This window comes from Penaeus chinensis, chromosome 19, assembly GCF_019202785.1.
Source record: "Penaeus chinensis breed Huanghai No. 1 chromosome 19, ASM1920278v2, whole genome shotgun sequence".
In the NCBI taxonomy this organism is placed as follows: Eukaryota; Metazoa; Arthropoda; class Malacostraca; order Decapoda; family Penaeidae; genus Penaeus; species Penaeus chinensis.
Window position 1 is genome coordinate 779,874 of NC_061837.1, and position 6,608 is coordinate 786,481.

A 6,608-nucleotide genomic window follows, 5' to 3' on the forward strand; every position below is an offset into this window, starting at 1 on the left:
ATGTCCATTACATTGAATAACTATACGAGATAAAGTATTTTACTTTTTTGTGTCGTTTTCAGACCTACATAACAATAATGTACAACTCGTTTTATTTTTCTTATAACAAAAAAAAAAAAAAAAAAACTGCACCAATTATCTTCCATTACTAACCATACATTTATATTGCAATACAAGCTGCAGTCGGTATATTAATAAAATTATAGATCTTGCTTAATCAAAACCTCTTTTCCATGAGCTTTAGTGCTTTTTCCAAATGTTTATCGCAATATGGTTAATATTGCAGTGTACCCCTACGCACTCGCCGACTCTAAGATCGAGCTCGCTAGGACTGACATCATCCTCGTGCGCCAAGTGGTTAAGGCTGGATCTTGACCATGCCACATGCCTGCCTCTTCTACTACGAAATAAATAATGTGGGGAAGTCTGTGAGGCTGCTTTTGACTTGGACGAGACGTCCCTGGCTCCGCACATAACATCCAACGCGGCCATTACAAAAAAAAAAAAAAAAAAAAAAAAAAAAAAAATCTTGGAAACGTCTTTAAGAATGATTTTTATTTATTTTTTTGTCATGTTTTCTGCATGACCTAACCATACCAAGCCTAACTTAACTAACCTACCTAAACTTAATCTAAACAAACCTAACTTAACCTAAGAAAAAACAAATCACTAACTACCCAATATTATATTTTTCATACTTACTCAGTTGTTTATGTTCCTGGGCTGCTTTAGTTCTTCCCCATGGTATCCGAGGTTGTCCTAACTAGTGGCCTTAAAACCTCATGGTGCCCTAAATCTTGTTAACCTTGTTATCCCATGTTAAATAGAAAGTTGTATTTTCTGGTCAAATATACTAGACATTAAAATCCACTATGTATGAGTGTATAGTTGAACATTTGTTTGTTTAAATTATCTCTGTTGGATATAGAGTAGTGATAATGCTCTTATCACTACTCGTTCGATGTCTGCTTTCTAATCAGTGCATTCCACGTGATATCATGGCAGTTGCCAAGTTCAAGAGTGAAATTAATCTTATATTTCTATTTATTTGTTCTACTTGTGTATGGCCACTCCTCAGTGTGTTCCATGAAAAAGGCGCATATCCACACTAAAGAATATTGAAAACAGTAACTTTATAATAATGATAATAGTTGTGGATTATCTTTTCGTACATGAAAAAATGAGTTGCTTGTTGTGATAAAACGCACATTCACAGTTGCAGTCAGAGGAAGGGGGAACGGAAGACACAGAGAAGGAAAAGAAAGAACAGTTTCAGACAGAAATGGGTTGAGTGAAAGATTAGAAAACAACGTAGTGTGAGAAATATTAACGAAAAGTGAACTATAGAATAAAGAGAAGTGTGGCTGATTTCGTTAATAGCGCATGAGGTAAGGAAAAATAATATTTTATTGTTTAAGTTATTCCTATAATTATTACTGTACATTACACACACACACACACACACACACACACACACACACACACACACACACACACACACACACACACACACACGGTGATATAGCATCTTTATATTCATTGTAGCCCCACTGCGGTTTTGCGTTCAAATAATGTTCTATTAATGAAGAATATGATGTGGCATCTTTTCTGTGTTTGGTTTCGAAAAGAAAGAATCTAATCACTTCGCAAGTTCGGTTAGCCGCTACTGGATGGTGTAACCACCGCCTGTGAGAAGCATTTACAAAGGTATCAGCGATTTTGTTAATATTTTTATTTGATTTAGCTGCCATACATAGATATTTAAAGAATCCAGCATTTTCATGGTTCAAGAAATATGTAGCTATAATTGATACTTGCTGTGTTGAAAGAAGGGGGAAATGCTGCCTCCATAGATGTTGCCATTTCGAGAAACAAACAATTTCCAGGAAATCGGATTGGAAAAATATCCCACTAAAAAGTCAACGATAACTGATAGTATAGTTTCCAAAAATAGATGCTAATACACTTATTGGTCATTTATATTATACCATGCACACTCTTTGTTACAAGCAGGCTAGGGTTTCGCCTCATTCATAAGAATACTTATTATGCAATGTTTACATCGAAGTTGCTGCCAGATATACAGAAGAAGGATCCAGCAAGTGTAATGAAATATTCCGCATTTATACCTATATTTACGCAGATTTATACATATACAGTAACATACACATAAATATGTGTAAATTTACTTATATTTATGTATATATACATATATGTGTGTGTGTGTGTGCACGCTCATATTTATGTGTGTGTGTGTAAATGTGATGGTAATCAATACAAACATTCATTAGTGAAAGTGGCTTATCTAACTACATAATGGTATCCCCCCCCCCCCCCTTTGTTTTCATTCATTGTAAAATCATCTCATTTCTCCGTGAAATACGGGTGCTGCACTTATTGGGATCAACACGTATAATATTCGTTTAGTTTAATCGAAATAATTAACTTCTAAATTAACTAAATTAAATTATATATGTAGAATAATAATAATAATAATAAAATAAATTAAAATAGAAAATCTTGGGAATTCTCGCCTAGAAATTACTGCATAGTCCAAACTCAGTGATATGGTATAGGGGAGAGAAACTAATAGAACTATACGACCCAATTTCAAACGTTAAACGAGTTCAAAGGTCTTAACAGCCCTTACAGCCGTATTCCCTATCGTAAGGTATCTAATGGTTTTATTTCCTAAAAGAACAGCTCGAGCGACCAATCAGCGTTAATTCGGAAAGTAACCGACCAACCACAGAGCATTAGCTGCTGAACATCGACGTCGGCGTATTGTGCCTTGTCAGATTCTGACATTACATGATACAATGCTTTGTTTCTTATAGTCGAGTAATGTCCGCGCCTCGTCTGCCTAAACATTTGCTTATCCATCCGAGAAATGTCTGTCTTTGCCTTCCTCTATTTCTTTTCCCTTCTACTTTCCCAGTTACCACTTGGTATTCGATTCAGTCTGAGCCCTTTCTAATGTCTTCATTCTTTGTCCAGAAGATCATCCTCCTCCGTAGAAACTACATTTCTGTCGCCTCGAGTTGCTTTTTCATCGCTTCGCTTATTGTCCATGTTTCACATCCATGCATCATTGTACTCCATATATAGCACTCGATAAGTCTAAGTTTGGTTTGATTGTTAATATTTCTAGCAGTAAGTACATTGAACATAGATTTACATGTTGTTTTTGCAATCCCAGTTCTTTGTTTTCTTTCTTGATCTAATTTCGCATCTGATGTTATTAAGCTCCCTAGATACTCAAATTTTCCTGCTTGTTTGATTTCAAATCCATAAATTTCTATGTTGCATTTTGGATTCGTATTCTTCTTTGAAATGGTCATACTGAAAGTCTTACTTTTGTTGATTAACTAATACACCCATGAGGGTTTTTAGCTGTTCTTGTGAATCAGCAATTATGGAAGTCATCTGATATTATTTACATTAAAACCTGCTATTTTTACTCCATCCATGTGGCTAATTTTCCTCATTATCATCTCTGTATACAGTGAAAAGAGTTCTGGTGACAAAACACACTTGTGTTTTTATCTTGTCTTTCACCTCTTTCTATGTTCACCCATTCACTCATGCCTGTTGTTGCCAGTAGAGGTTCTTGATTAGTTCTACATCTTTGCTGTTAACGTCCAGTTCTTCAAGCATTTCAAATAATGGTACATGTCGAACTTTATCAATAGCTTTTGCGTAATCTATAAAACATATACATTTTTCCCCCTTTCTACACATCTCTCTGCAATTATTTTAATTCGAAGTGTGAATATTGCATTTCTTGGTCCCTTGTCTGCCATGAATCTGAATTGCTCCTCTCATATTTCACCCTTTGCCCTGCCTCTCATTCACCATAAGATTTTCAGGATCACCTTAGTCGTGTGGCTAATTAAGCTTAGTGTGTGATGGAGCTCACATTTTGTTATACCAGCTTTCTTTGGTAGAGTAATAAAGACTGATCGAGACAATTCTGTTGGAAAATGGCCTTCGTCGTAGATTTTGTTGGCTATCTTAGTCATCCATTCTGCACCCAAATCATCAAGGGCTTGAATTAACTCAAAAGACACTTCATCTGGACCTGCAGCTTTACGTTTTGGTATGCTTTTGATAGTTTTGGTTATTATTATTATTATTATTATAATTATTATTATTATTTTAAGATAGGCAGGTTTTCTTTTTCTATCTAAGTAATTAGATACTCTGGTGGCCTTTTGTCTTCAAATAGTTCACATATGTAGTCTTTCCATCTTTTTAGTATTTGTTATTTTTCCATAATAATAGTACCATCTTTGGCTTCAATGCGGTTGCTTGAAGAACAAGTTCTATATTTTCTAGTGGCTTCTTTTTCTTTTCTATTTCTTCAATTTCCTGACATTGGTTGTTAAGCATAAGCTTTTTTACTCTTTGACAAGCATTTCTAATCTCCCTGTCTTATTTCTTGTATTCTGTGAGGTTGTTCTTTACTTTCCTTCTTTTGTTCTTTAGCTCAAGTATTTCTTGTGTCATCCATGCCTTGTGCTTCTTTTTGGGACAAGTTGGTATTGACTTTTTGGCTGCTTCGTTTGGAACACTTTGGCTGAACAAAGCCAGCACTAATACGAAGTTCACTAATAATAGTTTCTTTATGTTAGGTTAAAAATTGAGTAAACAGCATTTACAACCTTTGCACAATTAAAATCTAAAATTTGCAATGAAAACAAACATTAAAAATATAATCATATACAAATGAATGTATGAAGAATTATGTTACCAGATGAATTAAAAAAGAAATTTAATATGAGTAATTACCTATAAGAAAACCCTTAGGACCAAATGTCTGTTTTGTTAAGTCAATCAATCATACTTTAACAAAGTGATAATATCAATAGATACTTTTCCAGGTTAGGGACAGGGGTAAGGGCAACTTTCACCAGTGAATGTTTTTATCAGTGATCACCACTTTATTGTTATAAGCTCTTACGAATTCGTTCAAGAGGTATTTGCCCAAAACAACATATGCATACGCACACACAAACTCACACACAAATGTGTGTGTGGATAGATAGATATAGATATATATCACAAACACACATGTAATAAGTCAGGTGTAATCAGTACATTCACCTCTTTTATAACTGAAAATAATGAGATTATGGTACAGGAAAATGAAGCTAGCATAATTATTATTAGTATGCATCACATTATTTCTTGCTTCCATAATATTTTTACATTAAGGTATATATAACTGTGCTTATATATTTTGTTACTAAATATTTATATTTTCTTATTTATTAGAGGAACAAATATGCCGATGGAATTTAATTGTTTTCATTTGAAATTTGCGCCTGATGATGTCAGGCTAAACTTCCGAGTGATTTTCAGTAGGCCTGCAGCCTCCGCGGTTCGGCAAAAAATATCCTCATTTGTATGTTATACTGTTTGTTGTAATGTCTCTCATATGTAGTCACATTTATGCCCTCGTAAGTGTTTTGAACATAGTTCGTTGTGAGATGCAAGAGAACGTTAATAAATTACCTATGTTCTGACAGGATAGAGCGTAGATAAATATCTGGGCCTCATACCGTCTTATCTCTTATCTTAAGCAATAATTCCAGGATGACAAACCTGCAAATCAAGATCTGAATTTCAACTAACTATTAAGGTTGAGTTCCAGGGTCACGTAATTATGTATTGCACCTACTGGCTCTCATAAACAAGCAATTTGTGTCTATCGTCACGCCATCATGAACAGTTTTTACTGGCAGGCCCTGCGTTCACTCGAGCTTTTCTGCACCGTGCTTTTCACCCTGATCGATCTAAGATGCTCGGGGTGAAAAGTTTCGACGCACAGTGCACTTATCGGTTGATTATCGGGAACAACCTGTCCTTGCATGACAGACACCACTAAGACTTATCGCAAGAGAAATTAATTACTCTCCTGGTTGAGAATATAGCAAGGGTTCAAAACTGGGATAGATGAATTCTATATCACACATATTAATGACCAATAAAGTTACAAAGTTAAATAGAAAAAATGCGTTGCAGATCAGTAAGACATACTTTTGAGGGTCTAGTACTAAGTTGGCGACCATTTTGGTTGTTTACAAATGGGCGGCCCTCGCCTTCGCAACGCGCGGTGCGGTTGACCCAAGTGAACGCATTTTTTTTTCCACTCTCGCATGTATCATTCGCTACATTCGCGTCCGATTTGTTTCGTCCTTTTTGTCGATTTAGCTGCATTTTCTACTAAAGTGTAAACATCGTGGAACTTTGATTCTGAAACTGTTTTCTAAACATTAATATTATGCTTTAAGAGTGTACTGTAATTTTGTTAAAGATATTCGTCTCCTTTAGGAAACTTATAAGATCTATGTGACAATTCTCCCCCATATAAACTGAAAAGTGTATTGGGGGAGGATTGTCAAATAGATCTTATAAGTACAACATGCACATACGTCTTTGGTCTGAGAATGCTATACATCTTTCCACTACATGTGTGACCATTAATGGCTCTTAGCATCCCTCACAATGTGCTACACTTTTAGCCATCACCGGCCTTATAAATTAATCATGTGTGCCCGAAACCGCAGTATCATTTTCAATAAATATAGTTTTTGCATTATTGA

The 6,608-nt window shown here is 35.2% G+C and overlaps 1 protein-coding gene across 1 annotated transcript in view; it reads left to right on the forward strand.

The window, feature by feature from the left end:
* Nucleotides 1–1,052: 1,052 nt before the first annotated feature.
* The window catches only part of LOC125035022, a 24,181-nt gene continuing 18,625 nt past the window's right edge, over nt 1,053–6,608 (forward strand). Inside the window, exon 1 of the mRNA XM_047627083.1 lies at nt 1,053–1,388. The gene's annotated coding sequence lies outside the window, so the exon portion shown is untranslated. The remainder of the gene's footprint in view (nt 1,389–6,608) is intronic.